Here is a 25,406-nt window from a genome sequence, read left to right on the forward strand (position 1 = left end):
GTAACAAATAGGATTGCTAAAATTCTTTTAAGTAGGTCTATTTTTTGTATAAAATAAGTAAAATAGTGTTATTTAAATGTGCTAATTTTCTTTCTTGTTAAGAGATAGATGAACTACTATTACATTTGTATGAAAAGCAGGCAACTTTTCATACACCTCCTTCAACCAAAAATAATTCTGGGGCACAAGAGAGACAATATGATTTGAAGATGTGCAGAGAACAGATAGTAGATGCTCTGGACAAAAACAAGAAGGAGGAAAAGATGAAGGTTTGTGGATGTAGTGAAGGATGATTGGTGTGACAGAGGAGGATGCTAGGGATGGGTGATCGCTAAAGGGAACAGATAGAAGAAGAAGAAGACACCACCCTAAATGCTGATGAGTTTCAAACAGGCCCAAACAGGGGGATACATTAACTTAGAGATATATAGTAATCCTATGGTTTGTATTTTAGCTTGTTATCAGAAATGATATTGACTTTATTCTCCTTTATTCTTGAAACTGCCAATGCTATTTTCCCAAAATATGTCAATCCACTCTTTCTTCTTAACTCTGGACATTTAATCAAAATCAGAATCAGACTACTTTATTAATCACAGGATATTCTAATATGGGAAAAGTGAGTGTCTGTGATTAGTTTTGTATTAATTTTGAAACTTTTTGCGTTTTGTATGTCCCCCCTTCTTTTACTTCCTGCAAGGTTAAAGGCTTTAAAGAGGTCATTGCTTCACGTTGCTAGCTGCTTTCATTGTGAATGACATGTTTTAGAAAATAAAAGGTTCCAGTGATGGAAGTTATGTTACGTAGTGTCATTAGCTACTTTTTACTTGATTGTACTTGATTGGCTAAAAAGAACATCCTGCTGCAATGAAAACCAAAGTAAATGACATCTGCTGTGCTCTATGTAAACTCCATGGGACTCATGGTTAGCTAGATTGTTGCCATGCTATTTTTGACTTATATGTAAGCTACTTATACTTATATTTGCTATTAAGTACAAATATAATGATGTATCTGCCAGAGGTTTTAGTCTCGAATATATTTCTAGCAGACTAGCTGGGCTGTGCCTTAAATGAACGGGCTAATAGCCACTTTTTTGTGTGTGAGAATATCCTGCAGTATGGCTCGCTGTGAAAGGTTTCCTGGTGTTTTGTGGATTCTTCACTGTCAGTGTGGACTGCTGAAAAAAACCCACACACACTCATGTCTGTCTGCACTGAAATTGAATGTTGTCTTCCCAAAACAGCATGTGGCCTATGCCAGTAAGTATAGCATCCTGTGCTAGTGGACAGTATAGCACAGATGTTTGTCTTCATGGTGTGTTTATGCATAAATGTGTTGCTTTTTATTAAAATCAAAAATGCAGCTGAAGACAGTGACTGCAGAAAAATTAGAACACTTTTAACTTGAATCCATACATTATTATACACGCACTGTGCACTTTATTAGGTACACCTTGCTTAATACCAAGTTGGACTCCTTTTTGCCTTAACAAGTATCATAAATGTTTGTGGCAAAGAATTAACAAGTTGCTGGAAACATTCCTCAAAAAACTTCATCCAATTGACATGATGCCACACAGTTGGTGCAGAGTTTTTGGCAGCACATCCATGATGTGAATCTCCTAATCCACCACATCCCAAAGGTGCTCTGCCACAGAGAGATGTGGTGACTGTGGAGGTCAGCAGTACTCAGGTAAGCGTCTAAAGGAATCTCAGTTTGTACTAATTGCGCCCAGAAAATATCCTGCACTTCAGATTCTCATTGCATATGACTTGTGAATGTGTTGCCATGAGGAGCTGGCATCCTTGCTTATAATTTGGAAGCTAGAAATAGCGCAGAAGTGGAATCTTACCATGTCTGAAAATTGTTTGACTCAACAATATATCTGACTGAATGCTCGGTAAGCTACCTTCTTGTTGGTATTTCATTACCACATGTTACAGGTTATATATCATAACATATATAATCTTCACCACTTGTTCGTATAGAACAGGGGTTAGAAAAGTTTTATATTACCTGGTCAAACACAACTCCATTTGATTTCAAGTGCGCTGGACAAGTGAAGGATGTAAACAAAACAGCAACAATAACCAACTTCCAAATGTTTTGCCTATTTAGTATAAAAAAAAAGAGAAAAAAAGAAGCACCACTTTGAAAATATGGTGGCCATGTTCCCCAAGCTTAGTGTTAAAGTAAATGGAGGTTTTGGATGAAGCATTATACCCAAATTTGTCCCTAGTTTGGCCCAGAGACAAAGAGATGTATAAACCCCTTGGTGCACCAACTATGCACATTTGTATTTGAGGAATCTGTACATCTTTGTTGTCTCTATTCTCTCATAGTCCTGAATTAATTTCAAATAATTACTGAGAAGAGTTTGCGCATGTCTTAGAAATGTCAGCCTTTAAATCATCTCAGGGTAGAAGAAGAAACACAGGCTCTTGGTCTCTTACCTCCTTTATTCCTCCTCTTCTCCCCCTGCTTGCACTCGTTCTTCTCCCCTTTCCTTCCTCTTGACATGTGTCATATTTTGGGCTTCTGCTCTCTAGGGATAAATGCCAGATTACATGGTGTAGTATTTTTATCCGTAGTACATTAACCGGCAGAGCTTACAGCATCAAAGCCTCATAGTGTACATCACACAAGCATGCACACATATGTAGACACACATGCATGCAGGCACACACTCCTATCAGAACTGAAACGGAGGATGGAAAGTGCTCACTTTGATCACTCTTTCCTTCCTTTTCCTAATTACCCTAGTGGCACACATAACATGAAAACACAGAATGCCCCGATGTCCCAGCATATAGTCACACACACACACACATAGACACACACACAAATTTAAAAAATCATGAATTCTAAATACTTAAAAAAAATGTGAATCAGTTGTAAAATATTTAAATGCCAAAACCTGAATAAAAGCAACGTGCAGGGCATGTACAGATATATACATTACTTATTGTGAAATTAAGAGGATATTAATGCAAAAACCTATGATAAGATAGTGCTCTAACAACCAGTTATGGCTCATATTTGCCTTCATTTACATGCAAACACAAAATAAGTTAGTGTGTGAACAGAAGAGTCTGGAATCCATCCCTAGGATTCAGATGAATTTTTTTTTAAATTTGTTATCAATGATGGATGAGCGCACCTCCAAAAAGCGTGCACACAGACCAGGTTCGACATGGCAGAAGGCGTCAAGAGGTACAAGGAAGAAATTTAGCAACAAGTCAGAATATTTAAACACAAGGGGTCTATTTTGTTGGTGGCAGCGTAGACTGCACTCTGACATTTTGGTAATTTCCTGACCTTGAAATTTGCTTTAACCAGCATGTGTTTTATTGTTTTCGAGCCAAGCGGAAAGTCGAATGTGCACTAGTGAGAAGATTGAAGCAATCAGGGGAAGGTTCATTCAGACGAGGCAATACAAAATGAGTTAGTGGTGTTTTGGTGGAAAAAAATGTCTTATGCTGCGAACAGACATCTCAAAACTGGAAAAATAGTACTTTGAATCTTAGTTTTCAGTAAATTGATTTGAAGTAGGTGTAACATTACTAACACTGCTCTCTTTTCTCTCTTCTGATGTTTATATATTATATTTTGGATTATAGAAGCTCATTAGTCTTCCCCTTCTTCCAACCTTCATGTTAATAAAAGTAACATTTCGTGTTTTGATCTCGAAACGCATTATTTTGTGACACACTCTTTGTCTGACTGCAGATTCGAGGTGCTGTGAGATTACGTCGCGTTGCTCTGCCTCTTCCCGTTTGCTGTGCAAGTGTCATTGTGATGGCAGCATCACCAGATCACAGATGTATTTAGGTAAGAATGAAATAAATTAATAATAAATTAAATTTCTTGCATGCTGTGTTGCTGTTGTTTTAGGAACCCAAACAGTAGTAGGAACCTGGGGTTCATGCACCCTAGCGCTCTCATTTTTAGCAAATCAAGCTCCTCTGGTTTTCTAATATACTTAATTTAAATAATAATAATAATAATATTCAATAATATATTTAGTTAAATAGTTTTACTATTTCATAGTTTGTAATATATCATCTAGATAAAACAAATTTTGAATTTTGAATCATCCTGTTACAAGAAAATCTGTCAGTTACTAGAACTCGTTTGTGGCGAAAAACACGAACACTTCTACAAACAAACCAGGCACGAGTCAGGAAAAAATGGAACAAAAGGGAAAAACCTCTCTCTCCGGTGCTTGAAAATTGCTCACCAGCTTTTAGCTAATCTCATTCAAATCCACAGAGTTTCTCACCATCTCATCGGTTGCAAACAGGATCTGATGGGGGCCATTCAGCCTGCTGCGAACGCTGCCTTGTTGACCTTTGGGTGCTGTCAAGTGATCAATGAGGGGATATTTTGCTCAGTTTCCACCACTGTTGGTAGATGTGTGAAGAGCCTCACCCTACTTCATGAGGTCATTTAGGAGAGAGCTTGGAGTGGTGGGGAGAGAGTTTGCGCCGCGTGTACGTGCGTGCAGTGCATTAAAGATTGCAGCTCTGGTGTTTGTGTGTTCACGGTAGGGGTTAGTTGCTCGTAGGGTAGATGTAGCATGAGTGAGTTGTCGAGAGGTTGAATTGGCCCTGCAGTACATACCGTTTAGCTGGAATCAATAAGGATCTATTCATTGAGTGCCTCACCCCAGGCTTGTGCGCCTCATCCAATAACAGGTGAAGAAAGCCTTTTGTGTGTGTGTGTGTGTGTGTGTGTGTGTGTGTGTGTGTGTGTGTGTGTGTGTGTGTGTTTGCCTGTGTGTGTTTGCCAGTGTGTATTTGTGTACTCTGATAAGCTTATAACCCTTGGGAAGAACATTGATCTTCTAGTTGACCTTTCACCCTTTCAGGTTGACTCTGGTATTATTTTAGGCCTGACTTGTAGGCTCTAATGAAACACAGGGCAATGTGTCTATTGCTCAACTGAGGCTCTATATTGTTATTAAAAACTTTATGCTGTCAGATGAAACCTGCACAACTGCAAATCTAATATAATTTTACAGTTAATATATTAGTGTTTTTGCAATTACTTTAAAAGAGTTATTTTGCGTCCCCGTTTTGATGGGGTACAATTACAGAAAGGAGCAAGTGTTAGTTTGCTGCTGTTTACTGCGTGTTTTTTTCCATAAATAAGAGGCATTTGAGGTTGAGTGGAGTGCTAATGTCTGTCTCTGTTTCTCCGTGTGGGGTACATACTCCCACCAGGGGTGGTTGACAAGAGATGACTGTGGCTTACCTCACACTGTGAGTGCTGCTCTTCTTTAATCTCTTTCTTTCTGTGTTTCTCTCGCCCCCATCTTAATTTCTCTCAACTCTGACACGTAAAAGCCTTCCCTCCCATCTAAACCGCTGCATTAATCCTTCAGCAGGTCTTTGGGGGTATCGTGCTGTTTTTGGGCTCTTCTACTGACACAACGGTTTAGTATCATAATGGCTTGCAAACACCTGTCCAATTAGGCTGGTTATGATGCACCTCAAAGTACTAGATGGATCCTGTGGCGTGGCACAGAGATTTAGCATAATGCACTAAATACTTTTTGCTCTGGAAAGATGTTTTTGCAGTTTTGTGACAAATGTCTTTCTGTAAATCCAGGTTTAGTGAAGGGTAATTGAGGGGACTTCAGGAGTCAGCTGTCAGAGAAGGACAAAAGTCTTTCCGCTAAATTTAAAATGCAATGTCAGTTTGCTCTGTGTTACAAAAGTGGAGAAAATTACAGGCTGCCCAAGGTTTATGGGAGGGTTTTAAAAAAGCATGTTGGATTCAAAAGCATCTAAACTGTGGTTGAGTGGCTTAAAGATTTTTGTTTTATTTGAAAAGCAGCTAGGAGATACCAGACTGCACTACTGCTCAATGTCAGATTTTATACTTTGTATCCATATTGGATCTTTGCTCACGTTCCACTTGCACCTCAGGTGCTTTGAGGCTGAAGGGGATTCAAACTTCTGACAACTACTGGAGGAAGTACATCCCTTTTATGTGTATAAAAGTTCTTAGAATTTAGTTTTAAGATTGTTTTTTAGTTTCTCCTTCAAAGAAATGGTAATTGGTCCAAATATTAAGTGCTGATTGGTCAAACAATGGCAAACATCCTTTTTAAAAAACCTGTGCAAACATCGGCCAAAGTCAAGTCAAAAATACTTCTTCTTATTAACCTTAAAAGTGGAATAAAGTACAAAAAAAACAAACCAACAGCAAAGTCTGGGCTTTACTGATCTTGCAGTTATGAATTGTTTTCAGCTATTAACTCGTCATCAGCATTCCTACTGGAAATGCAAACCTACCAAAGGGGGATGAAGTGTGCCAAGAAATTCCACAACATAACACCACCACCCGCAGCCTGAATTGTTGATATAAGACAAAATGAATCCATGCTTCCAAATTCTGACTCTATCATCTGAACGCTGCAGCAGAGACTGAAACTCATCAGAACTTTCATTGTTCAGTTTGGTGACCCCCCCTGTTGTTGGCCCATTGTGGCCTTAGTTTCTTGTTCTTTCTTAGCCAACATTGTCCGGTGTGCTCTGGACAGTGTTGTTCCCTGTCTTGTTTACCTCTGCTATCAGCTAGTCGTTTTTGTCCGGACAGCCAAATGATTACTTTGTGTAAACCCCAGAGAGTTAATGAAAACACCAGTAGATCACAGGCTAGTCTGGCACTGATAATCTTGTCAGTTGCTGTCCAGGGCCCCACGACAGCTTTTTGGCTTATGGCTGACCTGCTCAGCTTTGTGGGCTATGCTGGCATTTGCTTTTATTTCCCAATGCTTAATGTGAATTTCAGCAGAATCAGCTTGACCATGTCTACATACCTAAATGCCTTGACTTTTTGTTGTGAGATTTTCTGATTAGAGATATCATTTAGCACTATAAGCAGTTTAGTGGTTGCAGGTAGCTGGTAGGTGACTCTTCTGGATGCAAAAAGAAATCTGACTGTATAGAAGTCTTAATATAATACAATATCCATTTAATGTATTATTTGATATCATGTGATTTTTATTTTGTAAATTATGGATCTCTTAAAAAAAGAAAAATCAGTGTATGCTTTAGATCTTGTACTTCACAGGTTGCAAGTGCATGAGCTAGCAGAGTCTCTCGGTTTCTCAGTCAGATCCATCCCTCAGTTATCATAAGGTTTCAAAGAACAAAGATGGCGATGGCCTAAATGCTCAGCTTTAGGTTTCAAAATAAGTGTGACAGCACGATAGCGAAGTCTATCCTTTGTCAGCGAAATATAAAGGGATTGTTTTGTGATGGCTGATAAGTTGTAAAATCTATGAAATGTGCACGTTTTAGAAGCGTAGCAGTGGAGAACACGTGCAGCTAAAAACTCTTACTTAGTCAGTTCTCTCAAAGCTGAATTTATTAAACTGGAGCAGATCAGGAATCTAAAAAGGCTCTGAAAGCTTTACAGGCATTCACTCAGCGGCTGAACTTTATGTAAATGCTGTTTTAATACCAGACTTCCCTTTAAACGAGCCCCAAAACACCACTGTCAGTCTCACTGTAATCTCTTTCCCCCTCTAGCTTCATAAAAACCTTGAACAATCTCTCTTTGAGCTTTGTTCTGGATTAACTCATATTACTCTTTTTATAATTAATGGAATTTTGAAAAAATCTGTTTATTTCATTAATTTCGTGTTCATGTTTCATGGACATCTACATGCATTTTCTTTTTGTAAGCTCCAGTTCAAAGGTGACAGCCCCCTGCTTTTTGTCCTTGTTTCATCAAATGTATATTGTATGGCAACTTTCTTGATTTGCGTTCATTAAGAAGCTCTAAGGATTCAAATTGCCTCCACCTATATGTGTGCGTCTGTGTGGTTTCATGGTGCACGGTACAGTAAGTGTGGATGTGGTGGAGGCAGGCCGCTGGCTCCAGTGCCGGTTTAGGAAGACATCACTCTCCAGGCCAGGCAGATAATGAAGCACAGTGTATGGCGACACAGAAAAGATGACTTATGAACATCTCTCTCTCCTTTTCTCTGACGCTCATTTGCTCACTTGGTCATTCCTCCTCTCTCTCTCACTCTACCTCTTCCGCTGTCTCCATCTCTTCATTACACACACACACGCGCACGTACAATAGACGAAGACTGTTTCCCCCTTCAGCCAAACACATTCTGGTTTCCTGAGCATGATTAGAAGAAAATAGTTGTCAGGAAAGAGAGAGAGAGGGGGAGAGAGAGCTAGCGAGGGGGATGAATGGAGACATGAAGGGACATGTCACACCGTTCACAGAGCACTAGGTCTGACAGGAACCCTCAGGACATGGCACTTGTTTCAAGTGGGGACCAAATGGAGGTGGCACCAGGCTGTCAGTGCTCTCTAGTTAATTAGAAGACATTGCCTTTCTGGCTCAGAGAGGGCAGTTGGAAATCAGAGTTAATTACATCCAGGTTAGAACACGAGTTTGGCACCTCGAGTCAGCTTGTCACAGCTTATCTGATGCTGACCATAATGGCTTCATCCTATACATTCACAGTCAATGATGGCGGCGGCATGTCTGCACTCTCAAGTCTAATGCATGTACAAATTGGACATACTGGTTTTCACTGTAGTTAAGCTAAGTGGAAAATTCTAAACAGTCGTTACTTTTTGGATCTAATTAATGAGCTGCAGCTCTATTTATTTTCACAAATGGCAGCAGTCCTGTTTAAAAGCAGAAAAATAAGCTGCACTGGCTGATTTTAAATTTTTATAGAGAGGCCTTTGTTGGGGTTTCTTAATATGTTTTGTGCTTTTTCATTTTTTTATGCCAAATTGTACGTTTTTGGGATGGGCTCTCAGCTCTGTCCTGAGATCTAAATCAGTCCATTGCAGTAACCCATTCTGACTCACAAAGTAGTATACGCTCAATGTGAGAACACACCCCAGAACGAACAAATACAAAGCCCTGAACACAGGAGAATGATAGTATTTCAGTTGCTTTTAGCTCATTTTGTTTGGCCACATGTTGAAAAATACATGTACAAGTCTCACATTTGGCCTTTTCAAACAAGTTCAGGGAAAATGCTTCTACTCTGTATGCGGAATCTTTCAACAACACCGTCACAGCGAACCACTCAGGGCCTGATCCTCATCTCTAAACACAAAGGAAAATGCCTGTCAAGTCTTGAAAGAAATCGTGTACCTGCATTTGAAAATCCATTAGGCAAGGCGGAAGCTGCAGTAACTGAGAGCAGTAGAAGCAGATGAAAGGGGTGACTCATTTGATGGTGCCACTGTGTGTTTTGAAGATGGAATATGGTCTGTAACTTGGCCGCGTGGGTGAAAACAGAAAACTTTATGGACGTACGGTCACGTTTTTGGGTATGCATGCACAGGCATGAGTGCGTGCATATACTCTGGGTTGTAGGTACACAGATGCATGCACGTTGACCCCCGTGGCTCAGACCCTCTGTCCAAACCAAAAAGCTACAGGAATGCACACCCTGCTTGTAGCCAGGAAGAGAAGTGGAGGAGGGGGTAATCAAACAAGAGAGCACTTAAGGAGAAAACGGCGGGCTGTTATTCTTGAGCTGCTGTACCGCCCTCCCTTAAAAATAAAGGCCTGTTCTTTTCCTCTCTCCATCATCTTCCATTCAGTCTCCCCATCTTTTAGGCAAACCTAATTACCAGGAAAGCTCAGATTGAAAGGAAAGAGCTTATTGTTTTTATACTGGATCTCCTGCTCTCCCTGTCTCTAGCGCTTTCTTTTCTTCTTTCTTTGCGTAAAACAGAAATATAGGCTCCAGCTTTTCACCGTTTGCAGTGACTTGGGAGAGCCTCACTTGTTTGAGATCACGGCACTTAATATCCATAAGAGGGAGAGGAAATTTTGAGAAACCTGGTTTTTAAGTCGGCCTCATCTGGTGCTATTCTCCTCTCAAAGCCACTCAAAGCCAAATGAAATCACTCAGGGGAAGATAAGTGAAGCTTGCAAATGACCAGAGAGAAGGGAGAGATCATAGTCCTTGCATCCACTTCATTTCAGTCAGATTCGAGACACAAGAATGAATAGGGCGACTAATTTGGTATCAACAACTCGCAATTCTGTGTTCCATCTTTTTCTTTTATGTCTGTTTTTATGGATTTTCAGTCTTTTCCACAAATTTGGTTGCACAGTTTACAGAATTCTTAGGACAGTCGTGCATGAACTTTGTGATAGGCTTAAACTTGGGAATCCAAGTAGTAGAATTACTCTGTGTTCCTGGACTCCTCAATTGTCCTCTCATTTTCAGTTCTGACAAGCCATTCCACAGTGATAGCCTACATATAACAGCTTGCTGTGGACACTAATGAGGCTATGTTTATTTTAATGCGCAATTAGAGGCTCAACTGAACCACAAAAACTGAACAACTGGTGCCATTTTCCCTAAGGGCGTTTTACACCTACAGTTCGTTTACTCTGCTCCAAATCAGTTAATGAGTTTGTCAACCTGTAGCTTATACTCATGCTTTGGTTTCTTTTCACACAGAGAAGACTCCAAGTGAACTCCAAGCAAACCAAAAATGCATTATTACAAACCACGTGACTACATTCATACCGCTTATTCGCCAGATTTGTCTGGAATGGGACATGGTTGCTTGTTAGCTGTAGCTGCTGTTAGTGTTGGTGTTATGTTTGGGTTGATAAGATAAGATAAGATAAGATAAGATAAGATGACCTTTATTAGTCCCACAGGTGGGAAATTTGTTTTGTTACAGCAAAGTGCAAAGTTATGTAGCAGAAATTAGAAAACACTGGAAAGCAATAAAATACAATAAAATAAAATAAAATAAAATACCATATACAATAGAATAAAATAGAATAGAATAATATATACAATAGAATAAAATGGAAATACAAATACTATATACAACTGAGTAGGAAAATACAAAAATACAACTTCGTCAGAAGAAGAATTGCACATATAGCAGTCTTATTGCACATGTGTGTGTTTGATCAGCTGCAAAAGTCTTTATTGTGGAGTCTGACAGCAGTGGGGAGGAAAGACCTGCGAAATCTCTCCGTCCCACACCGTGGGTGCCGCAGTCTCCCACTGAAGGAGCTGCTCAGTGCCGTCACAGTCTCATCCATGGGGTGGGAGATGTTGTCCAACAGGGATGACAGCTTAGCCGCCATTCTCCTGTCACTCACCACCTCCACTGGGTCCAGAGGGCATCCCAGAACAGAGCTGGCCCTTCTGATCAGCCTGTTCAGTCTCTTCCTGTCCCCAGCAGAGATGCTGCCGCCCCAGCAGACCACACCATAGAAGATGGCTGAGGCCACCACAGAGTCACAGAAGGTCTTCAGGAGTGGGCCCTCCACTCCAAACGACCTGAGTCTCCGCAGCAGGTACAGCCTGCTCTGCCCTTTCCTGTAGAGGGCGTCTGAGTTATGAGTCCAGTCCAGTTTGTTGTTCAGATGAACACCAAGGTACCTGTAGCTGTCCACAGCCTCGATGTCCATACCTTGGATGTTCAGTGGTTGCAGTGGAGGATGCTTGTGCCTGCGGAAGTCTACCACCAGCTCCTTGGTTTTACTGGCGTTGATCTGGAGGTAGTTCAGCTGGCACCAGTCCACAAAGTCCTGAGTCAGTCCTCTGTACTCCTTGTCGTCCCCATCAGTGATGAGGCCGACTATTGCAGAGTCATCAGAGAACTTCTGCAGGAAGCACTGGGTGGAGTTGTGGGAGAAGTCTGCAGTGTAGATGGTGAAGAGGAACTGAGCCAGAACCGTTCCCTGTGGGGCCCCCGTACTGCAGACGACCCTGTCCGACACACAGCCCTGAGTCCTCACACACTGTGGTCGGTTGGTGAGGTAGTCCAAAATCCAGGTAGTGAGGTGATGGTCCACTCCAGAGTTCTCCAGCTTGTCCTTCAGAACCGAGGGAAGAATGGTGTTGAAGGCACTGGAGAAATCAAAGAACATGATTCTCACAGTGCTCCCAGCGGTCTCCAGGTGAGCGAGGGAACGATGTAGGAGGTGAATGATGGCATCATCCGCTCCAATGCCAGGCTGGTAGGCAAACTGAAGTGGGTCCAGTGATGAGCTCGCCAGGCGCCGAAGCTGAGCCAGGACCAACCGCTCCAGGGTCTTCATCAGGTGGGACGTCAGAGCCACCGGCCTGTAGCTGTTGAGGTCCTTGGGGCGTGAAGTCTTTGGCACTGGAACAACACAGGAGGTTTTCCAGAGCTGTGGGACTTTTCCCAGCCTCAGGCTCAGGTTGAAGAGGTGCTCCATCACCCCACACAGTTGGTCCGCGCAGGACCTGACGACCCTCGAGCTGATGCCATCTGGACCCGCTGCCTTCTTGGCTTTAATCCTCCTCAGTTCCCTCCTAACCTGGGTGGTTGAGAGAGACAGGCTGGAGCCTTGTGTTGATTGTGTATTGGATGCTGTTGTTGGGGGTGGGGAGGAGTGAGCAGGGTGAATAGAGGAGGTGTGAAGTGTCTGAGGTGTCAGAGGTGGAACAGCAGCAGTGGGGGTGGGTGAGTCTGCAGCCGATGTTGGAGACTGCCTCATGGCTGAATCAAACCTATTAAAGAAATGATTCAATTCATTTGCCCACCTCACATCCCTCCCAGGCAGAGAGTTCTGATGTTTGTGGCCTGAGATGGTTCTGAGGCCTCTCCAGACTTCACCAACGTTGTTTTGCTGAAGCTGGTTGTCCATCTTCTGCCTGTAGCTGTCCTTCCCATTCCTTATCAGTTCCCTCAGCTCTCTCTGCACCCTTTTCAACTCCTCCTTGTCTCTGGATTTGAAGGCCATCCTCTTCTGCTTGAGGACAGCTTTAATTTCTGGGGTAATCCAAGGTTTGTTGTTGGAGAAACACCGTACAGTCCTGGTTGGTACGGTGTTATCCACACAGAAATTAATATAGTCAGTAATGCATGTAGTAAGGCTGTCGATGTCCTCTCCGTGGTCATCACAGATCACCTCCTACATAGTTGACTCAAAACAATCCTTAAGAGCCTCCTTGCTCTCCTCCGACCATCTCTGTACTGTGCGGGTGGCTGGTGGCTCCCTGCGCACTAAGGGCTCATACACAGGGACAAGGTGCACCAGGTTGTGATCAGATCTATCCAGTGGAGGGAGAGGTGATGAACTGTATGCCTCTTCTGCATTGGCATACAGTAAGTCCAGTATTTTATTGTCTCTGGTTGGGCAGGTCACATACTGGGTGAAGGTGGGCAGCGTGGAGTCCAGTGAGGCATGATTGTGTTTGCAGTCTGCTGACCACAGAGTGGAGAGAGTCACAGGCTGCATCCGCATTGGCTGAGGGGGGGACGTACGCTGTTAACGCGATAACATGCGAGAATTCCCGGGGCAGGTAGTACGGACGCATGCTAACAGCTAACAGCTCAATGTCTCTGCTGCAGAGTTGTTCTTTCACAGTGATGTGCCCGGGGTTACACCATCTGTCATTCACAAACACTGTCAGTCCCCCTCCTTTCCTCTTACGGCTCTCTCTCATCCTGTCCGCTCGCAGCAGCTGGAATCCCGGTAGTGTCAGGCACGTGTCCGGAGTTAGCGGTGTTAGCCACGACTCCGTTAGTTAGTTGCATTTGTATAGCTGTATAGATAGTTTCCAGTACCATTTATTTAAAGTGTAGTATTTCATCACCTTTAACGGTTAATATTATGCTAAATAATTTATTAATGATAAATTAATACATTATTAACTTTTACCGTAGATAGCTGCTGGGGATTTTGCTTTGTCCTAAGACCACGTGGTAGTGCCGATAACTGCTGACTTGAGATGTGTCATCCTGCTCATGACTCATATGTTGTATTTGATTGGAACAAAGATTCCTTCCTTGTCTTTGGCAGTTCATTAGGTATGCAGAAATAAAAGCACAGATGTTGTTCTTTCGCTGATGCCCGGATGTTATTTGAATTATTTTTCCTTCAGTTCTTGATTATTTTTGCAGGATGACCAGCTAAGATACACAAACACAAACACACACACACACACACACACACACACACACACACACACACACACACCCAGACATTCAGCCGCATTTACATTCTCCCCAACCACATCCACCACATCCCCAAAACATAAATTATTTCAGTCATGTTTTATGTTTCTAATTGCTGTAAGTATATATGTCAATGTATGGGACCGAGAAACCCATGTGCAGAAATAGAAATATACTTGGTAGATGCACAATAATAATTTTAATGACGTATTTAGGCCACATTAACTGTCTATGCAGCACTCTCCACTGTAAATGTACATTAGCATATATTATGAGTTGGCTATGCAAATAAGCTGCATTAATTAGGGATAAAAAGTAATCTTTCCCTCTCAAGCAAGTTTTCTCGAGGCAAGTGGCACACTTGGCTGTCAACAGGGAATTAACTAAACAAAACCTCAGTGGAAAAGCAACTTTTCCTCATCTGACTAATTCCCAATGTTTTCTCAGTTAATAGTGTCATGATTAGTGCCTCACTCAGTGGTCTCAAAGCTCCACGGCTGTGGACTCTTGAGCGGCTTCAAACCCGAGCTGAAACGGTAAATGTGATTGGACATTTCTGGGTTGGCTAGATGGCATGTTGGATTAGTTGCTGCATTAATTATGCTCTTAGACAATCAACAGCTAAGACTAAGGCTCTGCTTTGATACTGAGCTTCATTTCTACATTGCAGGAAGTATAAGTCCTTCTTGGATATGCACTGAAACACCAGCGTTTTTAAATATAGTACTTCTTTTGCATACCAAAGAGACACATAAAACTTGTCAAATTAGTAATATTAGCTTGTGTGACTTATTTTTATTTTTCTGGAAGAACTCCCCCCCACACCCACTGTTCAAGCACACATCAGCTTTCAGCAGTAATCAAATGGACCTAATGGTATGTGACTTTATTTTTAAAAATTCCTCAACCTTTATAAGGTACTGTAACAAAAAACATGTTTAACATGTTGGCATTATTTGTGACATCAGTGTTTCTGGTTGAACTATCCATTTTTTGAAGTTTTATAGAGTTGCATAAAACTAGAGAGCAGAGATGGAAAAGGGGAGGTCAAGCAACAAGCTCGCAAATTATACTTTAACTGTAACCTCAGCCTGAGAAAAAGGAGTAAATATGTCATAATTATGGAGATTACAAAACAAAAGAAGTTAAAAACGATACAAATATCTGTCATAGCATAACTTGATATTATTTTTATTTCGATCACCCATGTTTAGTTTAGTCCAGCTGAATCTGTAATTTCTTTAATGTAAGTAAATAATTAAACATCCCCCCCAAAAAACCTCTAGCTGGTGAAATTCTCACCTTGCTGCTGTGATATGCAAGTGGCCTCCAGGCTCTGTGACATCATTGTTGGGTTGGGTTACATGTACAACAAAGAACATTTCTAACCAAACCCATTCAGGCATTTTAATAAAGGTGGGGATGATCAGATCAAAAATAGACTTGAAAATCTGAAAGAAAAAGGACAATAAAACACCTTTAAACCTCATCAATGAGCAAATTTCAGCCAAAGATACCCACCCATAGCCTTTCTTCCCAGATGTTCCTCTTGGTACCCGGTGTCAGACATGATGGCAGCTCACCTCAAACTAGAGTGCATTCTTGATTATACAGGGTGCAGGCTGGGCTTTTTATAGAAAACCATTTCTACAAGGGTTGGCTACAAGCTGAGTCCAATCCAACTTTACATTTGTGCACTATGCTCATTTGATAGCATGTTATTCCCATCTGTTTGTACATTTAGAGACTGTAAGGTGTTCTTCATCTGTCTTAAATTGTTGTTCATTTACACGTTCAGCATTTTTGCAGACCTTTCCTGCCTTGAAATAGGCAAAATTTTATTAACGTAGTACTAGTAGGTATTTTCCAGTCTTAAAGAAGGGCTTCCAATCTGGTATATTGTTTTCTTCTTTGTAAAATCAGCTGCTCTACTGCCAGTAGGCTGATCCATGTGATGGTTTGTGATGATGCTAACGCTTCCCCTCATGTGAACACGCTTGTAGCTAGATTGTTAAACCCTGTGTTAATTTAAACCGCCTTCTTGCTGGTATTAGGGTAAGCAAACTACATAATGAAAGGAAAGATATCCTTGCTATGCTGAATTTGCTTTTTAGCAGACGCTGTTATGGTGGTTCCCTACCTGGGCCTTTGTTCAAGCATTTCCTGGTTTGGTCACATGGTTATTATTGATTTTTTTTTTTTTTGGTCTTCTTTTTTATGCCACTGGCTACTGTGCATCACCTGGGATTAAGGAGGTGTGTGTTTGATTTCATGGAGTTATTATAGAGACACAGGGGGCTTGATGTAGTTTGAGGGGCCTATAGCTTACAAACATACACACACTAGCACATACTGCTTGGTAGGCGCTGATTGTTTCAGATGATGGATGTCACACTTTCACCCGTCAACACTGCGCCCCTGCTGCCTTTAATTGCCCAATCAGAAGGCTGGAACATTTGTTATTGTAGGGCAGTTAGGGCCAGATGACAAACCATACACACACACACACACACACTTGCACAGTATCCACCTTTCTTTAATCATTTTTGTTTGATTGGAGGTGAACAATGCCTAAAAGAATACCAGGTGTCTGTACTTTTAGTATACACAGTGTTCCTGACAGTGTCTCGCTGTTGTCACAACACATTATAATACTGTGACACCTGCGAGTACATGTTCTCTTTGTAACGGTCCACTTTAATCTCAGGAACAGCAATCAGCATTTAGCAATGAAATGTAAAAGGGGGGATGTGGTGCTGACACGACTTCATGACAAAACAACACATTTTGAGACAGATAAAAAGGATCGAAACATAGAGTAAAAAATCAAATCAAACCAAATTTGCTTCGGCTTCACACATTCTTCCTCGGCGATGTCTTGCCTTCATTGTTCAGCTCGCTGCCAAGATCTTTCCTTTGGGAAGTCAATAAACTCAACCAAATGTGATTTATATTGTCAAACTATGAACTTGTATCAAAGTTGCACAAGTTGCCTTGATGCGTGGTCCTTGTTTAGCTCCTGTGAGTGGCATTCGTTGCAAAGATGTGGGAAAGAAGGTCTCACCACACAGAGGTATGAGTGACTGTCGGCACATGCTGTTCTCTGCATGCACAACAGAGGGCAGTATAATACTGGTGAAAAATTGATTTATACAATCCGTTGCTTCATATTTCTGTCTGTCTCTCATTTTGCCCCCTTCCTCAGTGCTCCTCACTTGATATCAGTTTTTTTTCTCAGCATTCAGTTTCATCTCCTTCTCTTTGTATGTCTGTCTTCCTCTCGCTGTGCACGCGCGCATACACACACACACACACACACACGCACACCGTGCAGCAATGCAATAAATATACATGCACACACGGAGGGTGACCCATGCACAAGTGTGAAGTAATCTCAAGTCTGATACACCCCGCTCAATTATGAGCTACAATGCGTGTAATTAGAAAAGAATAAAATGCATTTCAGTTTTCATTAATGAATTTCATTGATTGGCTCTGTCTCTTTTGTTCCTTGTTTTGATGAAGTTAACTTTGAGGGGAATAAACACAACACTTCCAGCGCAATCAGACCAGCTGCGGACGTGCTTGTGTGCTCATGTTTGTGTGTGTGTGTGTGGCGCTGGCTGTGTGTGTTGTCTTTGGCCGATTTGCGGTGGTGTGTCTTTTTAATCTGTCCAAGTGGAGAAAATAGAAACGGGCCCCACCACAAAGCATAAAATTGTAACAGAGAGAGGGAGAATTAAAATCAGAAAGAAAGAAGTAATAAATCATGGGACGAGACGGGGGGTGGGGGCGGGAGGGGAGGGTAGAGCGAGAGACAGTGTTTTAAAAACAGCAACGAGTGGCGGTGAGGAGGCTAGAATAGATGAGGTGAGGGGAAAAGACATAATTGGTACTGTGTTTTGGGGACATCTTGCTGCAATACAGTAAAATAAACCGCAGAAATATGAGTTGGAATAAGACGGGCTGAAACCAAATTGAGAGCACTCGTGTATATTTCGGACTACAGCAGTGTTAGAGACTCATGTGTTTGTTGGCAGGAGTGAATGCCAACTCTGCATGTATGTGTGTTTTCATGCCAGTGACCGTGCTTGGATGGCTGGGTGCACTTAATGCCCACACCTTTTGTTTTCATGCATTTTATGTTTGCCACAACGTGTATGTGTGTGTGCTTGTGTGTGTGTGTGTGTGTGTGTGTGTGTGTGTGTGTGTGTGTGCACAGTGGAACAGAGGCTCTGTGTCAGCAGTGGTGTGCCCTCAGTGAGCCTGTCTCTAATTACAGTCTAGGGTTTCAGCGTTCCAGCCCGTCCATCTCCCTGTTTAAACCCAGCTAAGGAAGCCAGGCCCCACTGAGCCAAGGTAAACCATACAGCTAATTAGACAGACTAGCTTCCATCTCTGTAGCAGTGGGGGAGGCATGGGGTGGTGGGAAGGAGGAGTGTGAATCGAGAGAGGAAGACATAGGTGGAAGGACTTGGAAAGAGAAGGCTGGGAGAAAGAACAGAGGGAAAAGGAGGGGTACCGAGGGATGGTTAGATGATTTGGGAAGGAGGGGTGAGTTAATCTAGAGTGATGGAGAAAAGGACAAATGCTGGGAAGAAAGTGAAAAAAAAATTACTTTATAGAGCATTAACTCCATGTCAGAAGTTAAGGGCAAAACACTGCAGTATTAATAAGTTTTTGTCGCACAAAATGCCTCCAAAACACTTCATCAAACACTTCATCAAACAAAATCTCATGCTAAGTTGTTTCTCTTTCATTTGCACATGTTCACTCACATGTGGGAGCATTGCGGGGGCTGTGGAGAGGGGGGGCAGTTTTGCGGCATTACAGTGTTAGTCTAAAGGTGTTTTGACACCCTCCAGCACGTTTTGGAACCCAGCGGTAATTTGCATATTGTAAACAAATGTAAACGGGTGGGGGGTTGGCGTGGGGGTCATTGGTCAACCTGGGGCAAGCTAATCTGCATAATTGGCTCCGGTGGTTCAAATTATAGCATGTTGCTGCTTCTGCTGAGAGAGGGGAAGAGAGGGGGAGGAAAAGGAAGGGGTGCAATTATGGTCATATGCACCCAATGAAAAAAAATTATCCTTTTTCAGTTTTTTTTCCTTTTCTTCCTTTCTGTGCCTTTGCCTCTCCTCCCTGGCTTACTCTGACCAATAAGAGTGCTCCGCGCTGCCCGACAGCAATCAGAAATTCATCTCGCTCCACGACAGTGAAACCCCACCCCCCTCGCAGGGAGCGGGGGAGAGGGAGAAAGACCAAGAGAGGGAGAAAGCGAGGGCGACGGGAAAACGAATGAATGGAGGAGAAAGAGAGGGAAAAAAAAGAAAGAAGGAAAGAGCGAAACAGAGAGAGCGAAAGCACGAGATGGCATCTAGACTTGCTAGTCTTGGCGGTACAAAATGTGAGAGGGGAAGGCGCAGGGAGGGCGAGGATGGGAGAATAAGGGTGAGAGGCAGACGCTGGCTCTAGAGAAGGAGCTAAAATGAGAAGAGGACAGGGAGAGCGGAGAAATGGAGAGGAAAATAAGATGCTACTGCGGTGTGAGATAGGGTGACAGATCTGTTCTCTTCGCACCAAACACCATTTTCTCCTGCCTGTCCTGTCCTGAACGAGGAAAAAAAAAAAGAGCCACATTTACAGATTCTACCTTATCACTGAAATACTAGAAATCATGTGTCCATGTGTGCTGGGAGAGGTTGGATAAGGGCACAGTAAATAAATCATGGGGGGCTCATTTGAAGAAGGTCACCGGCTGGACCCTGCCAGCACACACACACACACACACACACACACACACACACACACACAGCACACACATATCCATGCGTGTTGACAGGCCCCTGCCCCTCATTTCGGGGTGCTCTGGGTGATTCTCCCAGCGTAATGGCTTCTACCCCATTTCCAGTCTCCTGTCTGAAAGAAATCACACACAGACCCTCCAACAGTAGCTCACACACTGACATACACACACCTGGCCAGTCGGGCATTGGGGAAAGGGAACGGATGGAAACAGTCGGGTAAATACATTCTTTTGTAGATATTTGGTGTTTGTCTGCGCCGGCATGCCGTTATACCGCACAGGCTTATTATTATTTTTCTCGTCATTCTACATTGTGCACAGTATTATATATTTCCAGTCTTAGCTGTGTGCTTTTGTTAGTTTCTCATTGTAAACCCGCTCTCATTCTTGTGCGTGTTTAAAGAGGCCATTGTGCGAGCTTGGCCCTCCTGAGCACAGGTCTTGTTTCTTCATAGCGTGCTGCTTTGTCAGGACAGAGCCCAGTAAGTACATGCAGAGGTACGGCGGAGATGCAGTTAAATTTAATGCACTGAACAGTGAGGTGAGTTGTGCTGTCAATCGGGATGTTGCAGAAGCAGTTAGATGGATTTTTCAGCACTTACTTGTCACACGTTAAGGCTTGAAGTGGAGGAAAGTTGACACCTTGAGGGATTTAAACTGGCTGCAGTGACTTATTGAAAACTCTCATGGTCCATTGAGTTGAGTTATTCATGTATACTGGCCATGTCCTGTAGTCTACGGAGTTGACGTTCAACTTCTTTGGAAGCTAGTCTTCGAAATATCTTTGGTCGCTCTGGCACTTCTGTCATAAATTAGGATGGGGACTGTATTCTAATACTGTACTAATTATAGGAAAGATTGCACATATTTGGATATTTCCGGGGCCGGTTGAGGCCTGCTGTGCATGAGACCTAAGCTCAGGGAGTGTTTGTTGGGTGTTGGTGTTGAATCGAAGCGCTATTAATAGTTTATAACTTGTTGATGAACTAGCATATATATTTTTTTTACTAGTTTGACTGAGTGGATTTTTAAGTGAGTGGGTGAGACAGAGGGAAAGGCGAGAAAGGAGAGAGAGAGATGCATATATCTGTCTGGATTTCTATCTGTCTGTGGAGGGTGGTCAGTGGGAGGGTCTATCAATCATTCCCAATCATTTATATTCAGCAGTTCATATCACTTTACCACGATCGGGAGTGGGAGAGAGTCGGCTCATTTGCATAGGCAAGAGTAACTGTTGCAAAGCTGTGGGAGCAAACAAAATGTGTCTATATTGATGTGCACGTTTGGTGTTTTTGTTCAGTGTGAGAAGCTTGTGTATGTGGTGACAGATGCAAACCCACTACCATCCATAAAAAAGGTCTTTTTGACAACTCCAGTGGCTTTTGTTGCATTAGGTTGCCAAACACCTGCTCTGTGATGCCACGGCGTGAATTTCTTTAATTGCAATTTAAAGATGGTCCAAAGTCTAAAATGAAAAATCTGAACTGTATTGTTTTCTGATCTTTTTTAGATTTCATATAAATGAAATTTGAAAAGAAAGAAAAACAATTAAAAGGCCACAAAGTAATGTGAATATAGTCTAAAAACAGAACAAAACATTATGTGGGATCAGTGGGGGATCTGTTTCATGCTAGATAATTGTTATCAAGCCCCTTATATTCTTTTGATCAGCCGAGGAAAAAAACAAAAAAATGCTTATATTTTTGGTGCTTTTTGCCTTTTTTGGGGGACAAATTTACACTAAAGAATGAATGGAAAATGTGAGTTAAATGTGACACAACATAATCTCTGGTGTAGTTGATTTTTTGAGGATATAATTAGGAAATCATATGAGAAACATTTGATGAGAGTCACGATTTAAAAGCATGGACCATAAAACATAAATAAAACTTGGATTTTTTATTATAAGTATTATTATATCCACTGCTTCATCTAATAGTTATGTCTTTATTAATTACTGCTCAAAATATGTTTTCTGCAGTGAATCGTTTAGGTAAAGAAATAAGTGACGTCTTCAATTGTTTCGCTTTGTTCAAACAAAAGTCAAAAAATTCAGATGAATTTTTTTTAAATAGTCAAAGAAAAGCTGCAAATCTTTTTCATTTTGAAACAGGAAGCAGAAACCTCTGATTTTATTTCCTTAAATTGAGATAAAAATCATATATTGATGTTTATTCTGTTTAAGTTGCGTGTATACTTATATATTTCAGAAAATCTCTCAATTTAATACGCGTGTGTGACAAAATATGTTTGCCCCACTTCTCGTGGGGCATGCCACGTAAGTCCATTTCCTAGAAGAAAAATGACCATGTTCACGCTTCATGTTGAACTCATAACTGACAGAGGCTTCATGCAGCTTGTAAAATAGCTTTCACCCTGTCTGTAGTTTCTTAAGAAGAACCCAAATGTAACAGAAACGTGCTCTTCCTTGTGTCTTCGTTTCTTCATCCCACACTGTGTCCTCCATTTCTGCCCGTTTCTCCCTGACTCTCTCAGTGTGTGACCTTGTGTTCCTTCTGTGTTAGTGTGTGGAAATTGGGCACACCTAACTGCAGAGGCTTAAGTATAATCATGTATTTAGCTGCAGAAATGTACTGACACACTGTTCCTCCCTGGAAAAAGAAAACTCCCAACATTAATTGAGGGATATTACTGTTGGGATCAATTTCCACGTTTTTTGACAGAGATACTCATTCCCTCAGACCTGAGCAAATATTTATGTCTGGGTGCAAAATAGGGGAACACACACACACACACACACACACACACACACACACACACACACACACACACACACACACACACACACAAAAGAATCAATATGAAATAATTTAGTATTTTTTAAATGTATTTAAAAATGCCTGCAAATGAAATAAGTGCACACATATAATCCGCAATCAGTGATTTAAGTGTGATATCTCGATTCTTTGCTTTATTTGCTTGAATTATTTGGAAATATAAGACAATATCATGACCGTGGTGTTTGATAAAAACAGATCACATGATCAGGCTTTTAAAAGTTGACTCATTTCAAAAATTTTGAAACAAATATTAAAAAAAATAAACAAATAAATAGCTGAACCATTTGGAAAAATGCAGTTTTTTTTACCCCCTCATTTGCATGCATCACTTAAATTTGTTCAAGTGGTGAGACTGCCAATAGGGGCCAGTGTGTAACCAAGTATAGGGCTTTGCTGAGAGAGAGAGAGAGAGAGAGAGAGAGAGACGGGCTAGGGGGAGCAGGTGGGGAGGACGGGGGCGGTGGGTGGGGGGGTATTGTTGGAGGGGGTTATTGTGAAATAGGAAACGGCAAACAAGGCGGTCTTTAACTCTGCTTATAGAATATGTTAAAGTGATGTCTGTGATGCGCCGTGTGAATTATTTGCCTTATCATAAAGTGCATTTATGACGCACCGTCATAAATATGCATCTGGACGAGTGTTTTCAAAATTGAAGCTCCCTCCTCCTTTCTCTTTTCCATCCCTCCCTCCTTCCTTTTTTTCGTGCTAACAACAGGAAAACAACATTTTTAAAATGCAACCCACCAGTGGATGTTTTGGAAACATTTCCTCTTCCCTCCCCTCGCCCCTCTCTCGTAGCTGCTCTTTCTCTCTCCTCCTCCACCTCCTCCTCCTCTCTTCCGGTAAATCTGCTTATTGTATTATAATGTGGGATGATTTAAAAATGTTTGGAAGTCACAAAGTAATTAGGAAATTCCATGAATTGGTACGATTGCGCTTAAAACGGTGGTACTACAAGTACATACATTGACTGCCCTCTCGCTGGCCCTCCCTCTCTCTTCCCCTCTCATCTTCATCATCAAAATCCTGTTTCTAATTTCTATGGATTTCCTGCCAGGAGCAGCCATGCCAAGAGCTGACCCCCTTAACTTGAACATATAATGTTCTTAATATCCAGATTAAAATTTTTTCTTTAAGCTCTTTTCTACATGTGAAATTATTTCTGCAATCAACCACAAAAGCCAACCCCACCCGTACCCTTTGCTCTCAATTGTGGCCTGTCCTCCACAAAACACAACTTCTTATGCAGATGCTCTGAAAGCACCCACCACCCACTCAGCCTCCCGCAGCAGCACAGACACTCACCTCCCCCTGCTCTTGTCTTTTTGCAATTAGAAAGTAAAAGACTGCAATAAAGGTGGCGCTATATAGGAGGGCAGTTAATGAAAGAAAGGATTATGGGTAAAGGCAGCATCAAGGGGAGATTAGGAAAGGACGAACAGGCTTGCTGAGACAAAAGATCCTGCCGACAAGAGCTCTTTGGAGCGCACACTTCTTTTCAAAAAAACAAGAAACATAAATGAACACTTTTGCATCCAGGAACTCATATCTACAAACGCATTCATCAAAGCGTCCTCTAATATATATACAAAGCTGAGAGCGCCTCTGAATTCGAGAATTGCTGTCTTATGGAAAACTACATTTCCAGTGACACATTGTGGCATACAGATACCACAGTGAAAGATTAAGCCAAGATGTTGTCACATAATCCATGTGAGCTTGGAATTAGAAGACCCCCTCACTGAGTTGAGAAGAGACTCAAGATACCAGGCATGAAACTTTTCACATCCAGAGAGCAGTAGTTGTAGGTGGGGCAGTGCAGTATTATCAACTTTAAGACAAAACAGGTTTAAAAAAACACAAAAGGCATACCTATTTTTTCACTTTCCCAGCAGTTCTGTTAAAAAAAAGGCCCGACTTTTTATCAACATCACTTGGTTTGTGCTTTAAAAAACTACGTGTATGCTGTCTTTTAAGGTTTCCAGAATGAAACCCTTACATGTCCAGCAGCACTATGAGACAGGCATACGGTCTCTTTAAGTAGAGTGATAAGCACTTCGGCCTCAATACTGAACAGGGAGCAAATTGAAAGTGAAGATTGCCTTCCCATAGACTTTATCTTTTCCCACTAAAACAGGGAGCGGGCGGCTATGACTACACCTATTGATTTTGCAATTTCAGCAAATTAAGAAGGAGACAGCCAAGCCTATTAGAGATCTGTCTGTGGCAGGGCCTAGCAGGGCCGTTGTGGTCTGTGATGGCGATGCTAAGAGAAGGGGAAAGAAAGAATGTGTACCCGTCTTGGGGGGCGCCTGTCTAATTATGTTTTTTACACCTCTTAGCAGGATGTACATAAATAAGCACATGCCACTCATCTTTTGATTTCATGCTATATAATGTGTTATGAACAGCTGCCACAGCGGGCTGGCTGCCGCATAGATGTGTAAATATAACACAAGGCAATCAGGATGAATGAATTACCCACGCATGTGGCCAGCCTCAGGATTTCAGTAATAAAAGAAGCTAAAGGCCAATCTGTACCGCTCTAATATCCACAGTAATATCCACTGCCATATGAAGAGTAATGAGAGGAATAAAAATTTCTATAAGGGTGAGAGAAAGAGGTGCAATTCAATTATAAACATCAAATAGTGCACGTTCCTATAAGTGGGCTGCTGGTTTGGACATGCTATATATAGGCACGTGGCGATGCTTTGTCAGTGTTTTCGTTGCTACTTTCTCGCTGGGCTTGAACGCAACACGAGGAAGCCCAAGGTTTGTTCACCTTCCGAGAGGTCAACAGATTCAAACCATCCAAGTGCACTA

At 41.9% G+C, this 25,406-nt stretch overlaps 1 long non-coding RNA gene across 1 annotated transcript in view; it reads left to right on the plus strand.

The window, feature by feature from the left end:
* Nucleotides 1–3,729: 3,729 nt before the first annotated feature.
* LOC120441690 overlaps nt 3,730–25,406 on the plus strand; it is a 117,691-nt gene continuing 96,014 nt past the window's right edge. Inside the window, exon 1 of the long non-coding RNA XR_005614191.1 lies at nt 3,730–3,834. This is a non-coding gene — a long non-coding RNA (uncharacterized LOC120441690). The remainder of the gene's footprint in view (nt 3,835–25,406) is intronic.

The sequence above is a fragment of the Oreochromis aureus genome, linkage group 9 (genome assembly GCF_013358895.1).
Source record: "Oreochromis aureus strain Israel breed Guangdong linkage group 9, ZZ_aureus, whole genome shotgun sequence".
In the NCBI taxonomy this organism is placed as follows: Eukaryota; Metazoa; Chordata; class Actinopteri; order Cichliformes; family Cichlidae; genus Oreochromis; species Oreochromis aureus.